General features: G+C 39.2%; 1 pseudogene; it reads right to left on the bottom strand.

Annotated features, from left to right (window-relative positions):
* LOC109227786 lies at window positions 5995–20709 on the bottom strand (annotated as a pseudogene).

Below are 25854 nucleotides of genomic sequence, written 5' to 3'. Positions count from 1 at the left end.
TACAGGAGATTCGAGCACTTGTGCATGAACTTCCAGCATATTATACTGGACCGGTATACTTTGCTGGAACTCCAGTATATTATGCTGGAGTTCTAGTGTACTTATGCTGGAACTCCATCATATTATGCTGGAGTTCCAGCATACTTATCCTGGAACTCCGGTATAATATGCTGGAGTTCAAGTATACTTATGCTGGAACTCCAGCATAATATACTGGCGTATTTTTCGGGTTTTGAACAGTGTTTTCGCTCAGATTTATCTTTACGTGAAAAGTGGCTAAATTTTGATTACTTTTGAAACTGGGCTATTTTTGAACGACCACTTGTAAATCTGACTATTTTTGAATTTCTCCCAACATAATAGAAATTGCCAATTTTTTAGCCTTATATTAGGTTTGGCAAAGATATCCCCAAAAAACAATCGGCATTATATAGCCAAATCTTAAAAAAAAACTACTCTCTATTATATTGTCTCCCAAAAAAACTACTCTCTATTATATTCTCTCCCAAAAAAAACTACACGCTTATTTTGGCTTCCCTCCCCCTTTCTCTCCTTGTAATTCTTCTTCTATCTCTTCTCTTTTGGTCTCATAGTTTAGAAAAAATTCTTGCAAATTATGCAAAAAAATCAGTGGGATGAAAAGTTAAGGTTGATCTCACATCAGAGAAAATCAGAAGCAAAAACTAAGAGAGAAAAAATATATTTAACTTTGTTTTTCCTCTCTCTTCTTCTTTTTTTGGCTGGATTGAATGAGTGGGTGCGATTAAAATTGGTTGAAAATACCTAAACGAGGCTATATACAAAATTTGAGCAAGATTAGCAAAAACTAAGAGAGAGAAAAAATATTTCAACTTTGTTTTCTTCTCTCTTCCTTTTTTGGTTGGATTGAATGAGTGGGTGTGATTGAAATTGGTTGAAAATACCTAAACGAGGCTATATACAATATTTGAGCAAGATTAGAAGTGATTTAGACTGGTTTCAGGTAAAAAATCAAATCTAAAAATCCAACTACGACATGTGTATATCACGTTGTATATTGTGTACATCAGTGTATATCACACACGAGTTTTTAAGGACGTCTGTGTATATCACTTTGTATATCGTGTATAGAACATAATTTTTTATGGGCGCCTGTGTATATCACATTGTATATCGTATATATAACACAAATTTTCATGAATATACACAGATACACATAATATACATGAGATATCACTAATGTACATAGAGATATACACGGGTTACAATAGGGGATACACACGTGGAGTCGTTTTCAACTTGAGTTTTCAATATGAAATGTGTTATACAAAGAAGGAAAATAAAATTTAATAATTTTGTTGATATACACATTACTATTATGTTATACACTGTGATATACAAATAATATAATTATTAATTATTGATAAAAAAGGAAAATAAATTTTTGATATAGCATGTTTAAGCAAGTTATAAAATATAAAAATAATAAATATAATTGTGGGAGTAAATAATATTTTAGTATACAAAGAAAATTAATTTTTGATATGCATAAAGAAGAAAAATAAATCTATGATATCTATTTTGCTATACACATGTCCAATGTGCTATACAGTGTGATATACAAATAATACAATATTTTTATTGTGATATGCATTGATATAAAGTCAGATACAACTATATATATAATTTTATATTATTGATATACAAAGAATAATATTATTTCTATACAAAGAATGAAAATAAAATTTTAATATACATGTTGATATAGACAAAGAAGAAAAAAAAGTTGTGATATACATATTATTATTGTGATATACATTTATTGGCTATTTGATGCTAATATCTATAACTAGGGCATTTTCTGCCAATTATATGGGTATGTTGTTATACCATGCCAAAACCCTTTTTTTCATTCCTATACACTATTTGAAACCTTATTACGAAAAATGTTCATGTTTTGGTATTTATCCGGCCTAAACACATTTTAGTTACAAAATATATACAATTCATTATAAAAGGCTCAATCAAGGGATATAGTTATACCCTTTTTCTTTTTTTCTCTCCTCTCTTTCCTCTCCCCTTCTCTCCAGATTGAACTTACATTTAGAGATTTAGAGAATCTAATCCCTCAGTTCTCACTGTGGTGGTAGCCGGCTTGATGTTTTTGAGGTGGATTGGTGGGCATGATGCAGCGGAGAATTTGCAACGTAAAACAAACTAGTATTTTTTTATTGCTACATCTCTTATATTAAGGAAATTCAAAAATTTATGAACGGAAAAGGGTTCAAAATGCCCCTAAACTACTGGAAAAGGATTAAAAATACCCTTCATCTACCTGTCGGGCTAAACATAGCCCTCCATCCACTTTTATGGTTCACTTACGCCCTTTGACCGTTAGGTCAATGCTAAATTAAAAATAATTATTATTCTTTTTGTAAAACTTAAAAAAAATTGCAAAATATTTTCATTTTTTTAAACTAATGCACCAATAGTCCACTAATTTAGTAAAGTCTTCTTATTTTTTTTTTTCAGTTGTTACAAAAAAAAAATTAGTTTTCACAAAAAATATTATTTTTTTCAGTTTTAAAGCATTTTTTTTGTAAAAACTGAAAAAAATGTTTTTAATAAAATATTTTCGTTTTTTAAAAACTGGAAAAAATATTTTCAACAAAATATTTTCGTTTTTTGAAAAACTTTTTTTTTCAGTTTTTTTTAAAGCATTTCATTTTATTTTCGTTTTTCAGTTTTCTTTTAAAGAAAAAATATTTTCGTTTTTTTAAAAAAAACTTGAAAAAAAAATATTTTTCAAAAACGAAAATACTTTGTTGAAAATATTTTTTTTCAGTTTTTAAAAACAAAAATATTTTATTAAAAACATTTTTTTTTTGTTTTACAATTATTTTTTCAGTTTTAAAAAAAAAAAGCTTTAAAAAACTGAAAAAAATATTTTTTTTTTGTAAAAGCTGAATTATTTTTTGTAAAAACTGAAAAAAAAAAAAGAAGACTTTACTAANATTTATTTTTTTTAGTAAAGCTAGTAATTTATTTTTAGTAAAAACTAAGAAAAAAAAAAAAGAAGACTTTACTAAATTAATGGACTACTGGTGCATTAGTTTAAGAAAACTAAAATATTTTGTAAAATATTTTTTTTTTAGTTTTACAGATATTCCTTTCTCCAGTCAATTGCTCTTCTTTGAAGGCTAGAAGCATCCTCAGGTCATTGAGGATGGTCAAAGCAATGGAGTTTTCAAAAAGAATAATAATTATTTTTAATTCAGCATTGACCTAATGGTCAAAGGGCATAAGTGAATCAAAAAGGTGGATTGAGGGATATTTTTAGCCCAATAGGTGGATGAAGGGTATTTTTAAACCTTTTTCAATAGTTTAGGGGCATTTTGAACCCTTTTTCGATTTATGAATACAGAAACAGAGGTTTTAGCCTTATTTGAGCAAGTAGGATTCAATTGAATCCTTTTACTGGGCTGCAACTCCTTGATTGATGACCGATAATAGTGATTGTGCAGTAGCGAAGGCAAGTGATACTTATGCAACCGTCAGTGTTAGTGGCGAGTTGATAAATAGAGGTAGCTGATGATAGAATTTCTAAGTAGAAGAGGCGGTGAATTCAGGATTTTCAGTAAATTGGTACCTCTATTCAGATCTAGGCGCATCTATTTTGTATCTGATTTATACATAATAAAAATAAATTTCATACAACTAATTATATATTATATAACTTATCTACAATTTTCATACATTATTTCTACCCAATTATATACAACTATAATATCATACCACTTAAATACAAATTTTATATAAATTTTATACAATATGTCTTTTGTTTATTTTGTATCTGATTTATACATAGTAAAAATAAATTCATACAACTAATTATATATTATACAACTTATCTACAACTTTCATAAATTATTGCTACCCAACTATATACAACTACAATATCATACAACTTAAATACAATTTTTATACAATATTGTTCAACTTTCATACAATATTTAAATAAGAATATATATAAACAATAGAATACAATTTTTCTACTATTTTATTTCAACTTTACTACAATTTCGTAAATATAATGTATGTCATGTCTTCTTCTTCTTCGAGTTTTAATCTGAAATTCAGCCAAAATCAAGTCTAATCTTCACCAAAATACCTTCAAAATTGAGATATAAACTCCAAATAATATTTCCAATTGTTTGCAACAACACCCAATCCAAGGAAATAATGGTTTTTGAAAATCCAAATTCGAATTGAAAGCTTTAAAGATTTTTAATGATTGTCAATGGTGGAGAGTCAAACACCTTCAAAATTTATTGATTGACAATTTCAATTTGAACACCAATTGTGCAATATTACTAGAATTTGAACACCAATTGTGCAACACCTTCCGCTCTACATTATTGGAATTTCAGTAAGCATGAAATATCAAATGGGAATCGAATCATATTGGACGGCGTAAACCAATGTTTTTCCATAGCAGTAGTTTCTGTTTTGGTCTACGTTATAGTATATTTTTCACGGACAAAAATCAAACAGTCCAGGTAAAAATCACAAGCCTGAGTTGTTCGTCATGTCGAAATATAAAATCATACGTCAGTAGTGCTTCTATAATATCACTTATGGTTTGTACTCAAGGAAAATAAGAGTTTTTTTTTGAAAAATTAAGGCATACCCAGTTTTTAATATAAAGGGATACTCATTTAACTCCTAAAGTGTATATAATTGATAAATTTGTATATAGGATATAATTAGATTGAAACTTGAGTAGGGAGGGTAATAAAGTTTCAAATAGTGTATAGAATGTAAAAATTCCTTAAGGATTTCCTTCGTAGGGAAAATGACACAGTATAGCCGTTTTCAAAATAATAGCCAAAAAGATGTACATTTTTTGTATACATGCTGTATATATATATATACATTATGTATGTTATATATAAAATTACACAAATTTTATTTTCGGCTATCGTATGTAAATAGTTTCTTGCGCGGGCTAAAAGTAAAAAAAGCCCCAATGACCAATAGTTCTACATCTAGCTCCTACTAAAAAAGCTATTCTATGAATGGCCACTACTTCATTACACTTGGGCATGGCATTAATCAAGTTCCTTTTTCTACGAATATGAGATAGATAGACAGCTATAAGACTTAAGAGAAATGTGAGGGCCCAATTACATGGATGTACATCTACTATTTTCTTACCCCTGGACAAACCAGGACGCATTTCATGCACCAAATAAGCCCTTTATAATGAAGTGATTCATAATTTCTGTCTTCACCATAATTTCGACAATTGATACAATAAAACCCGTCATTAATACAAGCATTTGAAATTAAAGTATGTCATAAACATAATTCGATTTCAGTGAGTTAAAATTTGAATACCGAAGTCGTATAATTAAACTAAGTCAAATGTTATTTTCACTTATTATAATTTTATTTTATGAGTTGCAAACATATTAATTGGGTCTTTTTGTGTATGTTCCCTTCTACCCTTTTAGTTAATCTATCATTAGCAAAGCTCTGTGATGACACTGATTAGGAGAGCAAAATATACTATCACAAAGATTGTTGCAATTATATGCAGTCCCAAATTAAATTAGGAATTACTTTTGTAAACCTACAAACTATAACATTTAAAAGTCAATATATTTACATATAACAAGAGATGTAAAACAAAGAAAATATAATCAGCTCCACTATTATAGACACTTATCATAACCATAATAAAGATAAATCGTCAATTGAGAACATAAATAGAGAAGAAAATACTTGAATAAGCTAAGAAAAATATGAATATTGTGCATGCGGCATGACTGAGTCCCGGAAGAAAGAATGATATTTAATCTGTCTTCAAATCCTAAAGAAAGAAATGACATTTTCAATCATTTCTCATAATTGACTAAATGTTAACATTCTAATATTAAGAGAAAGATAGACACACAAAAGGCAAGAAATCTAAGTCAATAGAGGAGCAAAACTTTCCATTTGGATGGAGTGTTAGTTGTGTTTGGATATGGGTCTCATACACTTGATCAATACAACTCTACTTTCACCATTAACATGAAATCTTACACACTTGACATTTTGCTTCTTCTTCCCATCCGATCCCTGCATTAGAGGAAAATATCCATCATTCAGATACTGATTCATACATTTAGGCCTACTTGAGATATAATATACCTCAGTATTAATACCTCAACTTTTAGCAGAGTGCATTAAGTTTATGATGAGATCACCATATATTCAGAAACCTTCTTTTGGAGACAATGAAAAACTGATGATTGAGGTTTTGACATGATTTAGTTTGCAATACCAAAATATATCATAGCATTAGAGGACGAAATGAAGAAGAGAGCTCAAAAGGACAAGTTTTAGATGGAATATGAACATACGGAATATGGTTGTTTATGCCATTGATGAACCGAGCAATGTTGCTGCACTTATCAGGACAAATGACAAGGCTTTTTGAAGGATCACCAGCAGTTAAAAGAGTCATCATGCTATCTCCATCATCAGTTTCCCGATTCTTCAAATAGTCAACATCTCCAACATACTCCGTAATAATTGTCAAGTCTCTTATGAACCTGTCTGCTTCCACAGTAAATCTGATGAATAAGAACAAACAGATCATTTTCAGCCTCCAAATAGGAAATATTTAATGTGTTTATCCTAAAAACGGATAACAACTGAATTTATACTGTCGTTTTAAGGACACGTGATTTACTTAGCACAAAGTGAGAGAAAAAGTAAATTGACAATGAAATTAACTGCAAATATAAGTAAAGCAAACCAACTGAAATGTATAGCTTTAATCCTTGAGCTGGGTTGCCCTCGAATCAAGTAAATATTTCGCCGGAAAGTACGAACAAAGTGACAAAAATATTGAGAGCTTAAGAGAAAGATAATATATTGCTTTTTTAACGTGAGTATGATGATCAATACAAATGATCAGCTCCCTTTTATATAGTAGGCGAGTCCTACTCCAAGTACAATCCTAAATACGGTAAGAAATCTCATGATTAACTGATAAAACAGCCTCTCCTTGATACCTGCCGAGATTTCCGTCGTGATCCTCGTCTGATCGCGGATATCTTGGCTTTCCGTTATTTGGTTTGACATGCTTCCCTCGATCTTGCTCGTTCTCTTTCCCGCTCGGTTTTGATCTTGGATGATCTCGATCTCGATCGGTCCTTGAGTCACGAGCTTGGCCATCAAACTTCGTGTCACGATCTGGTATGACATGGGGTCGAACCTTGGCCCGTCACGCCCGGTCTCGACTAGTCATACTAAAATAGGGGCAAGCCCGATTTGACCGTTTACAGATAGTCCCTTCATTTTTTGGAGAGTAGTGACAAGAAATGATTTGAGCCTTTGATCTTTACTTCGATATATCAATGACACAAGCGCCATGATGCAAGCAACAGAGGTAACCAAAACGCCTCGTCGGTACAATTTCCCAAGAATTTAATGTGCGTCAGCCGACGGTCGGCCATTACTGGCTTTGAACCACCATCTTAAACGTATAAATATATCTTTCTTCATTTTTCCAACTTTACTTACAAATCTTCTTCACTCTAATCTTAAAGATCCTTTTCCTTCCTCAGAGCTTTGTATTTTCAGATCTCTGAGTTTCTTTACTTGTTTCATCACAAAATACCAAGCGTTCCTCCCCGTCTTATTCTTCTCCATTTACAAAAAATGGCTAAGACTTCAAAAACCGTTCCACAAAGGAAACCGCTTCTTCATCAAGGCCCGCCGGCGAAGGAGCCGTGGCGGAACCTCCCCTAAAGGACTTCGTTCCGATAAAGTGCCCCACTGCTGCCGATTTTAAGGTAGAGAATACACCCTCGACACTGGGTCGATGCGAATCGATGTGAAGATACATATGCATAATTACCACCGGTCTCCTCGAACAAGTTAAAAAGGACTGCAACTGGGTTGACAAACACGTGGTGGTGCCCTCGCCCGAGGAATCAATCACTACTCATGTGGAAGGGTTTTTAAGTGTTTACACTTATCCTTTCACATTGGGTCCTTTAGACCCCATCATCGTTGCCTTCTGCAAGAGGTACAATGTGACTCTTGGCTAGATCCATCCATCATTCTGGAGGATCGTGATCCTCCTCCGATTTTTTGTAAGCAAGATCGAGGGGCGTCCTTTTACCCTCGATCACCTTATGCGTCTCTACAGTCCACGACTTTATCGAGGAGGATTGATCAAACTTTACCGTCGAGCCACTAAACCCTCGTTCTCGAGCATAGACGAGACCCAAGACCGAGGTTGGATGGTCTGATTTGTCCAAATAAAGACTTCGGACCTAATCCCTGCCGAAGACATGTCGTTTCCTGAAAAATGGAACATGAATCATAAGTATTGCTTTGCCTTGAATATTTGACTTCGCCTTTTTACTTCTCATCTTCTTTCCTCATCTAAGTTTTTTGTGTTGTAGCTGTGGCTCACGTGCCAGAAGTAATCCCTGACCTCAGGCAATGGGTTGAGGGCTTAGTGTCGCAGAAGTCTTACTCCGAGCGTGCTCGGATGGATTTATCAAAGGGTCAATGGGAGGCCCGTAACCATGGTAATCTTCTTTCATTAGTACGATTTCCATTCAGGATTTGCATTAATCTTACTTATCTTTTTCCTTTTGTAGGCCTCGAAAGGATGTAGCAATGAGGCCCCGCTCTGCTGAAGAAGAGGCGTTTTCCCCTTCACCTGCCCCGAAATAGGCCAAAGAGAAGAAAAAAAAGGGGCTTCGAGCTCTCCAAGTTCTCCGAGTTCTCTGGGCCCGGAAAAGAAAAAACCGGCGAGGAGGCCCCGTAAACCTAATGGGAACGTCATCCGCCTAACTATGGAGTCAGTCCAACAACTAAGGGATGAGGCTGAAGAGGACGAAGAAGAAGAAGACTCCGGGCTGGTGGTCCGTGTGTGAACTGGCATACAAATTCAAAAAACTACTGGGCCGGCGGGAGCTGAAACTATTTTGCCTTGTTTTGACGAAGTCCTCGAGCCAGAAAGAGCTGAGACGTTTCACCTCGAGGTGAGAAGGCCTTTGAGGAGGCGGTCGATGCTGGGGTAGAAACCATGTTCGAGGCCCCCGGAGATGAAGGCGGTGCCCCATAAGATTTACTTGGGGCAATAGAGATTGGAGATTCCCCCTCGTTGGCTTCGTTCTCTGATTCGACGATTAAAGATGCTCAGGCGATGGAGATTTCCCACGATGAAGGGGTCCATGGAGTAGAAGACCCTTTCCATGGTTACTTTGTTGGAGTGGAAGATGTCACCGGTCTGGGTGACTTGGAAGTGCCGAGGAAGGGCTCGAACAAAGCCTCCTCGAGCTTTAAACTGACTGATCAATTCTCGGCCCCCAGTGTCGATCCCGAGCGTAAGTGATCACTTATCATTTCTGTTCCGGAGGATGCTCAGGTTTTTTTTGCCCCCGTAGGGGTGGCTAGCTATCTCCGATGCTTGGTCACTAAAGAGGACCAAGCCAAGATGGATGAAGTGGAAGTTGCTTGCTTGTTCAACGAGGCCCAGCATGCTCTGAATCGGGTAAGTTTGAGGTCCATTCCATTATCTTTTTTTTTTTAAAAACTTTGAATTGTAGATGGTACTAACACTTTCTTCCTTATTTGTAGGCTTCGATGTTGCATCACGAGGCCTTCCTTCGAATCCAGGAGGAGCGCAAGGCTGAGAATCAGGGCCTCACTGAGAAATGTGATACCTACAAGCTTCTCAGTGGGAAGCTTCAGGCAGATTTGGTGACAACTCGAGATGAGCATACTGAGATGGCCGAGCAGGTATTCCGAGTTCTTCATGATAGTGAAGATGAGTTGGAGATAACAACTAACGATCCGATTCTGCAGGTTCGATAGAGGCTCGAACAGATCAAGGACCTCCAAAGGCAAATAGATGAAGTACAAGTCGAGGCTGAAAAGTTCAAGGGATGTATGAACATCTTAGCTTCAAAAAAGGAGGACGTCTAAGCAGAGTTGGAGTCGGCCGAGTCTCAGATTCGGGCTGCAAGGGAGAAGGCCTCGGTACATGCAAATAAAATCGAGGAGCTTCAGTCCAATTTAGCCAACTTGGCCAAAGAGCTCGAGGTGGCCAGATCTAAGACGGCCGCAGCCAATAATATGGCCTAGGCTAAATGCGAACCAATACAAGGTCGATGTTAAATCCACCCTAGCACATGCCAAGAGCATGGTGGATCGTGCGAGGTGGCAAGCTCAAAGGGAGGCCCTTGAGGGGCCCGTGATCAAAGCTTCGATATATCTGCTGAAATCGAGATTGCCAGGGAAGAGGAAATAAAGGCTCGGAAGCTGGATTTTCCCGAGGAAGACTCCGAGAATCCGAGTGAATCCGGCGGTGGAGAAGACTCTGAGGGCGAAGATACCTCTTCCGATAAGGATCATGCTGCTTAGGCTTTGTTATTTTTGTAAATTTTCATTTTTATTTTGAGGTCCATCGGCCCTTGTACAGAACTCTTACTCGGGTCGTATGGCCCTTGTAAAAAGATTTTTGAGATATAAAAAAACTTTCTTTCCTTACATGGCTTCCGAATTGTTGTCTTTTTGTTAATTTATGCAAGGGTCAAAGTGCCTTAGCATAAGATTACGAAGTCGTATTCGAGGGCCCAGGGTTCGGGATGGTAAACCGTGAATAAGCATTGCTCCCTGACCGTTTCTAGTCGATGGACCCCGAATGATTATTCAAACTTGAGCTTATGTAGCCCTCAAGCTTAATGATCGAGTGAGGACCTACTCGAACTCGAAATAAGGTAGCCCTTAGGCTTTTAGTCGAGTGAGAATGATCTCTCGAACTCGAAGTAAAAGTAGCCCTTAGGCCTTTGTAAATTTTGTATTTGGCCGATCTGTCCTTTGTAAAACGATCGTTTAAACATATATATAAGGCTTTACCATTTCCGGCTTTCGAATTTTTTCCTTTAATTGCTTGTTCACAAAGGTTGGAATGCCTTAGCACAAAATGATAAGGTTGTGGTCGAGGGTTCGAACAAACCTTGCCTTTATTGCCCTTCTGGGTCAAGGCGTTATTGGGGTTCAGTGTTACCGAAGTTGTTTCCCGAAATATTTTAAGTTTAAGATTTTGCTGAGGGTAGTCTAACCGGTTGTGAAAGAATTTTTTCTTTTTCGAAGGCCTATATTTGTTACGGATTTTGGACGTCTCTGAACCGTGTTAAATAGGCCGTAGCCTTTTAATTCGGGTGTAGACCAGTGAGTTCGCTTTCCCGAGTTATCCAAGCTTGCCTAAGATAACAGTCCCCGAGTGGGTATGGCCGTGGCCTTTAAAATTCGAGGGTTGCCTAAGAGGTCTTATGTCCTCGATGTTCAATAGTTCGATATGTTCGAGTTTATTTTATGGACGGCAGTCCCCAAGTGTTGGGGTGATTATCCGAACTCCAGTTGCAATCGGACCTTGGGCTTGTTTCCATAATAGATCGAAAGTATGGGGTTATAAAGTGGAAATTTTTCCAAGACATTAAATAGTTACAAATAAAGTACTTCTCTTTATTCTTGTCGAAAATAGTCATACATGCGTACATGTTTTATGTCAGGGCTCGAGCAATCTATGCGGGCACGGTTCATTTTGACCGTTTGGCCCTTACAATAAATCCTACCTAATGAGAGCCCTTTATTTCGAGATAAATTCTTGCTAGAACAATTCAATATCAGAGGGTAACCCCCCCTCCCCCCAGTATTCGAGGTTGAATGTAGAGAAATCTCGGATACTATAAACACAATCTTTGATACCGATTCGTGATCGGCCTTCAATTCTAAGGTAGCACGATCCGCTATTGCCTCGTTAAAAACCTTGCAAAAAAACCTATTTGGGACAAAAACGTTTCAAGGGAAAAAGAGTGCAACGCGTGCTTTCAGACCTAAAGGCTTCGTACTACTCCTCGTTGATAACCTGCAGATGTTAGTCAAAAAATAGGAAGAATTAAAATGGGGTTGTACCTCAACAGTAATATCGTTTGAGATGAGTTACGTTCCAATTATTCGGTAGTTGAGCTCCGTCCATCGTTCCGAGCTTATAAGATCCTTTTCCTGTGATCTCGAGAATCTGGTACGACCCTTCCTAGTTCGGACCCAGTTTTCCTTTATTTGGATTCTGGGTGTTTAGCGTGACCTTCCTCAGTACCAAGTCCCCGACATTAAAGTATCAAAGTTTGGCCCTTCGATTGTAATACCTCTTGATTCGTTGTTTTTGGGCGGCCAATCGAACAAAGGTAGCTTCACATCGTTCATCCAATAGTTCCAGGCTCGTATTCATGGCCTCTTCATTTGATCCCTTCGTCGCATATCGGAATCTGATGCTCGGCTCCCCAACATCTACCGGTATTAAAGCTTCGACGCCATAAACCAAAGAGAACAGGGTAGCCTCGGTACTAGACTTCGAAGTTGTGTGATACGCCCAAAGGACTTCGGGCAGGACTTCTCTCCATTTTCCTTTGGCGTCGGTCGACCTTTCCTTGAGGTTTTGTATTATGGTTTTGTTGGTTTATTCTCCTTGCCCATTCCCACTAGGGTGATAAGGTGTTGATAAAATCCTTTTGATCTTGAGGCCTTCAAGAAATTTGGTCACCTTGCTGCCGATAAACTGTTTTCCATTGTCACATGTAATTTCGGATAGTATTCCGAATAGACATACGATGTGGTCCCAAATGAAGTCGATGAATTCTTTCTGCCTGATCTTCTGATAGGACTGTGCTTCAACCCACTTAGAGAAATAGTCAGTCATAAATAAAACAAATTGAGCCTTACCTGGTGACGATGGAAGAGGGCCGACGATGTCCATCCCCCACTTCATGAATAACCATGGGGATAAAATCGAATGCAGCAGCTCCTTGGGTTGATGAATCATTCGAGCATGTCTTTGACATTTATCACACTTTTGCACAAACACCTTTGCATCTTTTTCCATATCAATCCAGTAATAGCCGGCTCTGATTACCTTCCAAACTAATGATTCGGTGCGTGAGTGGTTCCCACATGTGCCTTCGTGGACTTCCCTCAAAACATACTCGGTATCACGCCGTCCCAGACATATCGCTAGCGGACCGTCGAACATCATTCTGAGTAAGGTTCCATCTTCGGACAAGTTAAATCGGGCTGCCTTCGTACGCAGGACCCTCGATTCCTTTGGATCTGAAGGAAGTATTCCGTTCTTCAAATACTCTATGTATTTGTTTCTCCAATCCCATGTCAAGCTTGTGGAATTTATCTCGGCATGGCCTTCTTCGACCACTGACCTCAGGATTGTATGACAGCCCCCGAATTGAGTTCGTTGTCTTTGGCTGACGAGCCTAGGTTTGAGAGGGCATCGACTTCGCTATTTTGATCTCGAGGCACATGTTGCAAAGTCCATTCTTTGAACCGGTGAAGAGTTACTTGTAGCTTATCCAAGTATCTTCGCATTCGTTCCTCCCGAACTTCAAAGGTTCCGTTAACCTTATTCACAACGAGGAGGGAGTCGCATTTGGCTGCGATCACTTATGCTCCCAAGCCTTTGGCTAGTTCGAGACCTGCAATGATGGCCTCATATTCAGCCTCGTTGTAGTCAATTTTATAGTTCTAATAGATTGTGTAACCACGTTGCCTGTGGGTGGTTTTAGCACGATGCCGAGTCTGGACCCCTTTACGTTCGAAGCACCATCCGTAAAGAGGGTCCAGTTCTCCGATGATGTACCCGAGTTGACTAACAATTCTCTTTCAACCTCGGGTACTAAGGTTGGCGTGAAGTCAGCCAAGATTTGAGACTTGATGGCTATTCGGAATCGATACTCAATATTGTACCCGTTGAGTTGTACGGCCCATTTGGCCAATCGCCCCGAAAGCTCGAGTTTATGGAAAATATTTCGAAGGGGATAAATTGTTACAACATATATGGGATGACATTGAAAGTATAGTTTTAGTTTCCTAGAGGCGCTTATCAAAGCGAGTGCTAACTTTTCTAAACGAGGATACCTAGTTTTGTCCTCACCTAGGGTCCGACTAACATAATAGATAGGGAATGGCATACCTTGTTTCTTCTCGGACTAGGACTCCACTTACCGCTATCTCGATACTACCAGATATAAGTAAATTTGTTCGTCTGCCCTCGGCGTGTGAAGCAGCGGCGAGCTCGACAAGTATCATTTAAGCTCCTTTAAATCTCGTTGACATTATGGGGACCATGTGAAGTTGTTCTTCTTTTTCAACAACGAGAAGAAGTGATGACTCCTATCCGACGATCTCGAGATGAATCGACCCAGGGCTGCAATGCGCCCGGTTAGCCTTTGTACAACCTTCACATTATCCACTACCGCGATATGTTCGATTTCTTTGATCTTATCGGGATTGATCTCGATTCCCTGATTCAAGACCATGAATCCGAGAAACTTTTCGGACCCGACCCCGAATTCACACTTCTCTGGGTTGAGCTTCATGTTGTATTTCTTCAGTATACTGAAAGTTTCCTGCAAATGCTTCAAATGGTCCTCTGTTCACAGGGACTTAACTAGCATGTCATCAATATAAACTTCCATGGATTCCCTATTTGTTCTTCGAACATTCGGTTTACTAGGCGTTGATAGGTTGCACCAACATTTTTAGTCTGAACGGCATTACATTATAACAGTAGGTACCATACTTAGTGATGAACGAAGTTTTTTCCTAGTCTTCCGGGTTCATTTGTATTTGGTTGTACCCGGAATAGGCGTCGAGAAAACTGAGGATCTCGTAGCCGGCCATGGCATCGATCACGCGATCGATGTTAGGCAAAGGAAAAGAATCCTTGGGGCATGCTTTATTTAGGCCTTTGTAGTCTACACACATCCTAAGTTTGTTTCCCTTTTTAGGGACTACTACTACATTTGCTAACGATCTGGGATATTTTACTTCCCGGGTGGATCCTATTTTGAGAAGTTTGGTTACCTCATCTTTGATGAAAGCGTGTTTAACCTCGGACTGAGGCCTCCTTTTTTGTTTCACCGGGCGGAACTTCGGGTCCAATATAAGTTTATGAGTAGTGATCTCTGTCATATCAAGATGGGACCAGGCAAAACAATCCATATTAACTTTAAGAAATTGAATAAGTTTTTTCCGGAGCTCGGGAGTTAACCCCGTGCCTAGGTATACCTTTTGATCGGGCAGATGCTCGATCAGTATGATTTGTTCCAGCTCTTCGACCATTAATTTTGTGGCGTCAGAATCATCGGGGATTATGAAGGATCGAGGTATCATATAGTCATCATCCTCGTAAGTCCCCTGATCCTCCAGTTGGGTCGAGGTCGGTGTCTATGGTTTCTATTTAACCTCCCACTTTCCTTTCGAACTTGACCCTTTTGTTGATGAGAGCGCCGATATCGGTATCACTTCGTCGATGGCAAACATATCCTTAGCGGCGGGTTGCTCCCCGTAGACTGTTTTGACTCCCTCTAGTGTTGGGAATTTAGAACCTGGTGAAGGGTCGAAAGCACTACCCTCGTGTTATGGATCCACGGTCTCCCGAATAGCGCATTATACCTCATATCACCCTCGATCACATGGAACTTCGTTTCTTGGATGGTCCCAACCACGTTTACTGGCAAATTTATTTTGCCTTTGGTGGTCTCACATTCCATATTGAAGTCGTATAGAACTCGGGTCGCGGGTACATCTTGATCCTGTAGGCTGAGCTGTTATACGACCCTTGATCGAATTATGTTAGCTGAGCTACCTGGATCAATCAAAACATGTTTAACTTAGGTCTTATTCATAAGTATGGATATTACCAGTGTGTCGTTGTAGTATTGTTCGATCCCTTCTACATCCTCGTCATTGAAAGACAAGGTTCCTTCCGGTACGTAGTCCCGAGTTCATTTCTCCCTTGTGATCGACACCTTGGTGCGTTTTAATACTGGTCCTTGAGGAGTATCGATCCCTCCAACGATCATATGAATCACGTGTAGTGGTTCTTCCTTCTTGTTCTGTCTACTGGAATCTCTGTTTTTGGAGTGATTCTTGGCCCGATCGCTTAAGAATTCCCGAAGATGCCCCTCGTTGAACAATCGGGCTACTTCCTCTCTTAGCTGCCTGCAATCTTCTGTTTTATGACCATGGGTGCCATGATACTTGCATATTTTGTTGGGGATTTCTCTAGGCCCGATCGGTCTACAGAGGTTGAGGCCATCTAGTATCCTTGATACATCCGATGGCTGATACGATGGCCGATGCATCTACGTTGAAGTTATATTCCGACAATCGTGGAGCTTCTTTGGTGCCGACATCCCTGTCGAAGCCACCCTTGCTCATGAGTCCCCGTGAACTTTGACCGCTATCATTTCTCCTCTCAATCCGTGCAACGTTTTGTCCAGACTCGGTGCCTCTACGGTCTCGGTTGTACGGTTGATATCGGTCTCTATTCGACCTTGGCTCTCGGTCGATATCACTCTTGATTCTATCCACGGTCCTATTAGGATAAACGGACCCGGAAGGAGTCCCCAATTGATCATTTTTTACCCTGATCTTCGAATGATATCGATTACGTACATCGGCCCAAGTGACAGCTGGATATTCGATCAAATTTTTCTTCAACTGCTGTGGAGCTATGGAACTCCGAATGTTGAGACCTTGAGTGAAAGCTTGAACAGCCCAATCGTCGGTGACTGGTGGCAAATCCATTCTCTCCGTTTGGAACCGAGATTCAAATTCCCTAAGCATCTCATTATCTTTTTGCCTTACCTTGAAAAGGTCTGACTTTCTTGTTGCAACCTTAATGGCTTCGGCGTGCGCCTTTACAAACGAATTTGCAAGCATAGCAAACGAATCAATAGAATTAGGCCGTAAAATTATGATACCATATCATGGCACCCTTCAATAGAGTCTCCCCGAATTTCTTCAGTAATACAGATTCAATTTCGTCGGCTTCAAAGTTATTTCCTTTGATGGTGCACGTATACGAGGTGACGTGTTCATTTGAATCAGTCGTCCTATTTATACTTAGGAATCTCGGGCATACGGAACTTCTTGGGGATTGGCTACGGAGCCGCGCTTAGAGGGAAAGGTTTTTGTACAAACTTTTTAGAATCTAGTCCTTTCAATATAGGTGGTGCCCCCGAGATTTGGTCGACCCTGGAGTTATAGGTTTCCACCTTCTTATTATTTTCTCGATCTTCTTTTCCCCTGTCTCGATTTGCTTCGTCAACTCTTCGATCATTTTTATAATAGCGGGATTGGTCTCCGATTCCTTCTCATTCGATTTTCTCGAAGTCGATTCGACCTGTGCACAACTTCTTGGGACGACTCGAGTTCGACCGTACTCGGCGTGTGGTTTTGATTTTGGAGCTGAGCTATTGCCGCCTGTTGGGACTGCAACATCTCGAAGATTACCTGCAGGCTAATCCCGCCATCTTCACCGCTATGGGCATTTTGAGTAGTTGATCGGGTACCCCTACGAACGCTGCTTTCGGGATCGAAGGCCACATTTCCCTTGATGGCTACATGTGAACTGACATCGATTAGGTCTACAACCGGAACTCCGTTGAGGCCAGCAGGGGGGCAACTTTTCTTGGTGCAATGTTCTCATTCTCGCCGTGATGGCTAAGATCATTGTCAATGTGTTGAGGTGCTGACTGAGAGTTTGACATCTTTTAATCCTGTAATCAACGACACTTCAAAGAACATGCATAAAATAGTGTGTGTAACAAAATTTGTACCGGGCAATCACTATTATCCTTAGCCACACGGTGGGCGCCAAACTGTTTACCTTAAAAACGGATAACAATTGAATTTATATTGTGGTTTTAAGGACACGTGATTTACTTAGCACAAATTGAGAGAAAAAGTAAATTGACAATGAAATTAACTGCAAATATAAGTAAAGCAAACCAACTGAAATATATAGCTTTGATCCTTAAGCTGGGTTGCCCTCGAATCAAGTAAATATTTCGCCGGAAAGTATGAACAAAGTGACAAAAATATTGAGAGCATAAGAGAAAGATAATATATTGCTTTTGTAACGTGAGTATGATGATCAATACAAACGATCATCTTCCCTTTATATAGTAGGGGAGTCTTACTCCTAGTACAATCCTAAATACGATAAGAAATCCCGTGATTAACTGATAAAACGGCCTCTCCTTAATACGTGCCGAGATTTCCGCTGTGATCTTCGTCTGATCACGGATATCTTGGCTTTCTGGTTCGACATGCTTCCCTCGATCTTGCTCGATCTCTTTCTCGCTCGGTCTCGGTCTTGGCTGATCTCGATCTCGTTCAGTCCTTTAGTCACGAGCTTGGCCATCTAACTTCGTGTCACGATCTGGTACAACATGGGGTCGAACCTTGGCCTGTCACGCCCGATCTCGACTAGTCATACTAAAAAAGGGGCAAGCCCGATTTGACCGTATACATAATGAAATGTTGATTTTTGAATAAGTTGGAAAAGAAGTTAAGAATGTCTACCCTTCTTTGGGATAAAAAACAACCATAAGAGGTGGACATTCACCCCGTTCCACCATGTTCTTGCATAGATGCAAAGTTTCTATATCATCTTTTGGTAACACCTGTAGTTGAGAAATACAACAAAAGTCTTAAAATTTAGAATGATTTTCTGACCAAAAGAATATTTAAAATCCTTAAAAGATCTCTCCTTTTGTAGTTACTTTTGACATTTACAGTTGCTGTTGCTTACTTCTTTTGGCAAATATTTTAGATTACATAGAAATCAAAACGGGCATGTTTTACAAAGTGATAAAGCATAATTGTAGTATATTTTTTGAATTGTTGTTTGATATGTGACTATAATTCATGGTTTAGCACATTATTCGCCTTGCATTTTATACGCTTTAATAATAAATTACATTTTATTTACGCGTAATAGGGTCCATTTTATGTGTAGGTGAATTGGAGATGAAAGTAGAGAAAATGGAGACTTACAAGTCGAAAGCGTGCGCGGGAGCAGGGAATGAGAGAACCTGGCGATGCCAGGATTGAAGCTGGCGATACCCCTGGCGACGCCAGTCTTGAAGATGGCGAGAGGCTGGCGAGGCGAGGCGAGGCGAGGCAAAGGCCCATCATAACCAGGCGTTAGACCTGGCGACGCCAGGCCTGGGGCCAGGTCCATCAGGCGTAATGCCTGGCGACGCCAGGCCTGGGGCGAGATCCAGTCCGAGTTTTGAAGACTTAGTTCGTTTCCCCGCTTGACCAGGATTTGACCTGCACGTTTAGGTCTTGTCCTAAACATATAAATAGACCTAAAAATACCACTTTGAAGGACTTTTTGCAACCGGGGTTAAGGATAGCTCGTGGAACAACTGTTGGGAGTTAGAATCATCGATTTCTACATCCATTTATCCTTACTTTGTAATTAAATTATGCAAAATACTTTGGATATTGTTACTATGAGTATAAGTAGCTAAACTCCTAATCTAGGGTTTTGATAGAACCTGTTGGAGGATGATTTTCTTGTTACGTTAATATAGATTTGCCGTAGTATTCTCTCTATTTGTTCAACTATATGCGTATTGATGTTGATTGAAGGGCCCTCAATCTGTTCCTATTTAGTATATATTACTCGGGAGAGAGTGCATATTTAGGTAGTTGTTGAACAACATCACTCCTAATGTATATTAGGGAACAATACGAATGGTTTAAAGGTGGGATTAGGGATAACGAAACCTTGGCGCGATCTAAGTGAGCTGTACTTAAGGCCAACTAGCGTAATTCGGGAGATATGTCTAGTATATTGTGGTAATTACTCGGGAGAGAGTTACGACGGTCAGAGTGTTCATGATCGATAGAGAAGACTTAGGCAAATTTATAGAAAACATTGCAGAAAGGATTCCGACAATAGGAGAAATCAGAACCTTAGATCATTCCAATTCTTGTCTTCGTTCGTGGTTATTTCTTATTTAGTGCATTTTTATTACGCAATATTTATTTAGTAAACATCCAACTTATTACTCAAATATTTCTGAAGATTGATTGCGTGAATTTGTGCGAGTCTAGTAGCTGAGCTTAATAGGTTAATTCCCTGTGGGATTCGACTCCGGACTTATTCACCGGAATATATTTGCAATGACCGTTAAATCTTTTTATAAGGCATAGTTGGGCGTGATAACTGTTATTGGTATTTCCAAAGCATAGTTCATCATTACTCTGCCAACTCTGAAGTCTAACACATTTCTTGGGCCAAAACATAATGATCCCAATATTTCTATGTTTTACTATACCTGCATCCCCTCTCGTTCAAGTGGCAGCACGATTAGCTGATCTTGCAGCCATGCCTGACATATAAGTAAGCTCATTACTGAATTCTGCTCCAGCGGTCGTCAAAGCCGTAGCAAGAGACGCCATTTGTTCCCGTCTCCTGGTAGGATCCTCACAAGGATTGAAGGGAAGCAATCTTCTCCTCTTCTTCGACACTACCAAGCTACTACTACAGTACTACTACGTTTTCGTTTCTTTTGGCAATCTAAAGAAACAAATGATCAAGATCACTCACTTTTCAAGTAATAAGAGGCATGGAAAGGTAATGAAACCATAAACAAATGAAGAACACAATGACGAGACCTTGAAACGATTTTTACCTGGATTAAGCTTGTCAATTGAATTTGTCGGTCTCTGAATCCGGAAAAAATCAACAATTTTTGTCTGAACAAGAGGAAATTCTGCATATCACAGGAAAATGAAGCTATCAATCACCAAAAGGAATAGGTTGGAACCAATCATGGGGTATCATCCCTTATATTACGAAAACAGCAAAATTCAAGATACACATGCTTTACATGTTGTGAAGTTAGTTAAGGGTGGCAAGTGGGCAGGGGCGGGACCGGCTAGGTACCGCGGGCCAAACGGGCCAGGACCGGTTGAACCGGTATTTGTGGGCCTGATCCGGGCTTCTAGGCCAGTTCTACAGATTGGAACGGTAGGATCGGGACCGTGTGGGACCGGGACCAGACCAGTTCCTGGCGGGCCAAACAGTTCCAACGGTCAAATTTCAAAAAACAAAATATGTATGTTGGGGAATATAAAATCAGGCCATTGAGTGTCACAAAGTAGCCGTTGGCTATTTACAAAATAGCCATTTAACCCCTCCCCCCTCCCACTTTGTTTTAACCCCAAACTTTTTATAATTATACTTTTCCCCTATTTTCAACTATAAATACCCCTTATTCTTTCATTTTTCTTACAAAATCATCAATCTCTCTCTGATTTTCTTCTATAATTGCTACTATTGCTTACTTTATTGTTACAACTTGTGAAAAATTATGAAGCTGGTGAATTGAAGTCTTCAACGATAATCAATTTTCAACAAGTTGTTCGTCAATTTGGTAAACTCGTTCCAACTCTTAAGTTTTAATTTTATAGTTTTGTTTGTTTTATTTATTTTCTATTACCTGATTAATTAAGATGGCTTCCTTAAAAAAATTGGTAAAAATAAGGAAAATCCAAGAGTGGCAAATCTAGTGGTCAATCTGTTCCTCCTCCACTGCCCCGGCTCCCCGAACCAAACCCTATATCCGTCCTACACCTGCTATTCTTGATAACGATAATAGTTTATTATAATTTACTGAGAGTCAAGTTTGCCAAAATATTGCAGCTGGTGAACAATTAGACCATTAATGAATGCTCTTTATTCTAATCCAACTATTGATGAAAATGATGATGAGGAAATAGATTTTGAAAAAACTCAACCGGATGATGATACACCCACTAGTCCTGCTCCTGATGTTAACCCAACTAGTGATAACCCTGCTAATCCAAATGATGCCCCATCTGATACTCATGTTACTGCCCCTACTTTTTCTAGACAACCTATCAAACAGACGAAAACATCTCCTGTTTGGCCATTTTTAACTCAACTAATTCCAGAAAATAAAGCTAAGTGTAAAACTTGTGGCACGGAGTTACCTTTTAAATAGTTTGGATTGCGAGGGGGAGGGGGGCTTTGGCTAGACACATATTGAAACACCCTCAAGATAGAGTGAGATATCTTCGTCTGAAAGCTTTTGCCGAGGGTAAAGTGTACCTACTCCTAGTCAGGCTGACCCTAGTACCGGTTCAAATCAATTTCAACCGGGAATTAACACTGTTACCAGTGATATTTTATTATGATCTAAAAAAAGATCGAGAAGAATTGGCAAAAATGATAACTGTTATGTGCTTACCCTATAGTTTTCCTTCTGACCCTAACTTTGTGCATTATATTAGAAATTGTTTGAAACCTACTTATAAAGGTTTACCTCGCACAATCGTAAAGAGCGATATTTATAAATATAAACATGAATATTAACAATATTTGCGCTATATATTTACTCATATAAATTGTCGTGTTGCTATTACAACTGATATTGGTAGAAGTGGCAACGACTGTGATTACCTTACTGTTACCGGTCATTAGATTGATGAAGATTGGATAATGCAAAAGCGCATTATTGCTTATAAAATAATTAATTCACGTCACACAGGACAGTTTATTGCTAGCACAGTTACGGATATTTGCAGATATTTTTGCATTAGTGATAAAATAATGTCAGTTTCAATGGACAATGCTACTAGCAACACAAACGCTATAGCCTTGCTTACCAATACGCTAAGTCCTGCATTTAGTAATATTTTTCATATTAGATGTATTTGTCATATTTACCATTGATGTCTGACTATAATTATATATTTTTAGTGCATTACTTACCTTATATTTTGGTATTTTAATACTAAATTGTACTATGTTTGTGCTTAATTGAGTTTATTTTATGTGTAGGTACTTTGGAAAATAAACTTGGGAACAAAGTAGAGATTTTATGTGTAATTTATACACTATAAGAATAGATACATGATTATTTAATTATTGGATATATATGACGACCCGGCCCGTCGTAACGTGAGTTACCACCCCGTTTTCCCCATTTTCTGCTTCCTTATGTTTTACTGTGAGTGAATGAGTCGATTTGGATTGGTTTTGGATGGAAATGAGACACATAGTCTCTTTAAGAAAGGTTTGCCTTGGAAAAGTCAACCGGATGTTGAGTTATGAGTTAGAGGGCTCGGATGTGATTTTCGATGATTTGGTAAGCTTCGGGGGATGATTTGTGACTTAGGAGTGTGATCGGAATTGATTTTGGAAGTCCGGTGTAGAATTCGGCTTGAATTGGCGAAGTTAGTATTTTGGCGAATTCCGGTTGGTAGGTGGGATTTTGATCCGAGGGTCGGAATGGAATTCCGAGAGTTGTTGTAGCTTCGTTAGGTGATTTTGGATGTGTGTGCAAAATTTCAGATCATTCGGAGGTGTTTTGGTTGGGTTTTTGATCGAATGCGAGTTTCGGAAGATTTGGATGAACTTAGGCTTGAATTTGATTTAATTTGATGGTTTAGGTGTTATTTGTGGTGTTTTGATGATTCGAGCAAGTTTGAATAAGGTGTTGGATCATGTCTGTATTTTTGGTTGAGGTCCCGGGGGCCTCGGGATGATTTCGGATGGCTGTCGGGGAGTTTTGAACCTTGGTGAATTTGCAGGTTTTTGCTGGTATCTGGTGTTTCCGCATCTGCAGAATATGGGCTGCATATGCAGTTCCGCAGATGCAAGTGGTTGGTCGCAGGTGCGAGTTTTTGAGGTAAGGGGCTGTTTCTGCAGGTGCGGGCATGGAGCCGCATCTGCGGTGCCGCAGATGCGGTAGATGTGTCGCAGAAGCGGAAGGGTGTGGATTTGGCATTTCCGCAGAAGCGGACAACCATCCGCAGAGGCGAGGTCCGCATATGCGGTAGAGGACCGCAGATGTGGTCGTGGGTTTTAAATGAGGATCCGCAGAAGCAGAAATTTGACCGTAGAAGCGGTAGACGCAAATGCGGTAATGGGATCGCAGATGCGAAAATCCCTGTTAGCAGAAGGGTTGTTAGAGCTCATTTGTTCCGCGAGCTTAAGTCTATTTCCACCATTTTTAAGCAACCTTGAGGGCTCTTGGACGGAATTTGAAGGGGATTTCGACTAGGTGTGATTGGAGGTGATTTCCTTGGCCTAAATACTTGAATTAATGGTAGAATTTACATGGAAATTTGTGGAAATTCATCAAAAGAGGGTAAAGCTAGGGCTTGGAAATTTGGTATTTCAAAGTGGAATTTGAGGGGACAAATGGACTCTGATTTTGGTAATTTGATATGTATAGACTCGTGGCGAGATGAGGAATCCGGTGATGTTAATTTTCTGATTTTTCGAGAAGTGGGCCCGGGGCTTGGGTTTTGCCAACTTCGTGAATTTCGATATTTTTCGAGTCTTTTCGATTGAGTTGTGTTTCCTTAGCCTATTGTAACGTATTCGTTGTGGTTTTGGCCAGATTCGACGCGCGAGGAGGTTGATTTGCGAGGCAAGGGCATAGCGAGCTAGGACTTTGGCCGGCTTGAGGTGAGTAATGGTTATAAATGATGTTCTGAGGGTTTGAAACCCCGGATTTGCACAACGTAGTGCTATGTTGAGGTGAGACACACGCTGCATGATGAGCATGGGGTCCATTACTGCTGGGGATTCGGAATCGGTCCATCCCGATTGATGATTCTACTGTATTTTGACTGAGCCTTAATTAATATCATTGTATTATGGGCTAGTTGCCATGTTTGGGGCCTTGTGCCGACCTGTAGAACCCTTAGGGGTAATTGTACATGATTGACCTCACTTTACTCGTTAAAATCATACCCTCCGTCATGTTTCTAACTGTTTAATCTAATACGAACCGGCTTTGGAATAACTAAACCAAAAGGAGAGTAATATGTGGGCTGGGATCCCTATCTTATCTTAGTATGCCCGATAGGCTAAGTTTATAGTGATTGAGAGAGGTTGAGAACCCCATAGTTAGGGTATTTGATATGTTATGGATCGGGCTGCACGCTGCAGTAGTATATATTTAAATGGATCTGGCTGCACGCCGCAGCAGTATATTATTGGATCGGACTGCACGCCGCAGTAGTATAGTGGTTGGGCTGTAGGAGCCCCTCCGGAGTCTGCACACCCCCAGTGAGCGCAGTCGACTATTATTATTGGATCGGGCTGCACGCCGCAGCAGTATATATATATATATATATATATATATATATATATATATATATATATATATATATATATATATATATATGGATCGGGCTGCACACCGCAGTGGTATAATTATGATTTCGGTTACCGTGAGGAGTAAATGAGTTGAGTACTGGCTTAAAGGATTTTTACCTGACTTCTTCATTCAGTTGCTGTTTAATGTTCTTACTGCTTTGATATAGAACTGCTTAGTGCTTTTTACGAGATTTCTTTCCGTCAGTCATTATTTGTTGCTATTACTCACTGAGTCGGAGTACTCACTTTACTCCCTGCACCATGTGTGCAGATACAGGTATTCCGGAGGCGTAGATTGAGCTATTGCTGCTATTCAGATCTCACCGGAGTCATCGAGGTAGCTGCATGGCGTTCGCAGACCCGATTTCTCCCTCTATCCTCTTTACTTTCAGCATTTTAGACTATCTTTTGTTTAGGCTGCTCCTCAGACTTGTATTAGAGGCTCTTGACTCGTGACACCAGATCGGTGGGATTTGTAGTGATATTCCTTGATTTCAGCACATTTTATCTACTATTACAGATTTATAAGCATGTTAATTTGGTACTTAAACCCTGTTAATTGGTAATGAACTCTATATGAGGGATTGAGAATGTTGAATTGGTCGGGCTTGCCTAGCACTGTGTTGGGTGCCATCACGATCGGGTTGGGGTCGTGACAATATATAATGATTAAAGGTTAATATTACAAACGGAAAAGGTCCAATAATATCCCTCAACTATGGTATATAGCTCACTTTTGTCCTCTGTTAGTAAACTGGGCCAAAAATATCCTCCCCGTTAGC

This window comes from Nicotiana attenuata, chromosome 6 (assembly GCF_001879085.1).
Source record: "Nicotiana attenuata strain UT chromosome 6, NIATTr2, whole genome shotgun sequence".
NCBI lineage: Eukaryota > Viridiplantae > Streptophyta > Magnoliopsida > Solanales > Solanaceae > Nicotiana > Nicotiana attenuata.
The sequence above is the reverse complement of the archived record's forward strand: the minus strand, read 5'-3'. Positions and strand labels throughout refer to the sequence as shown.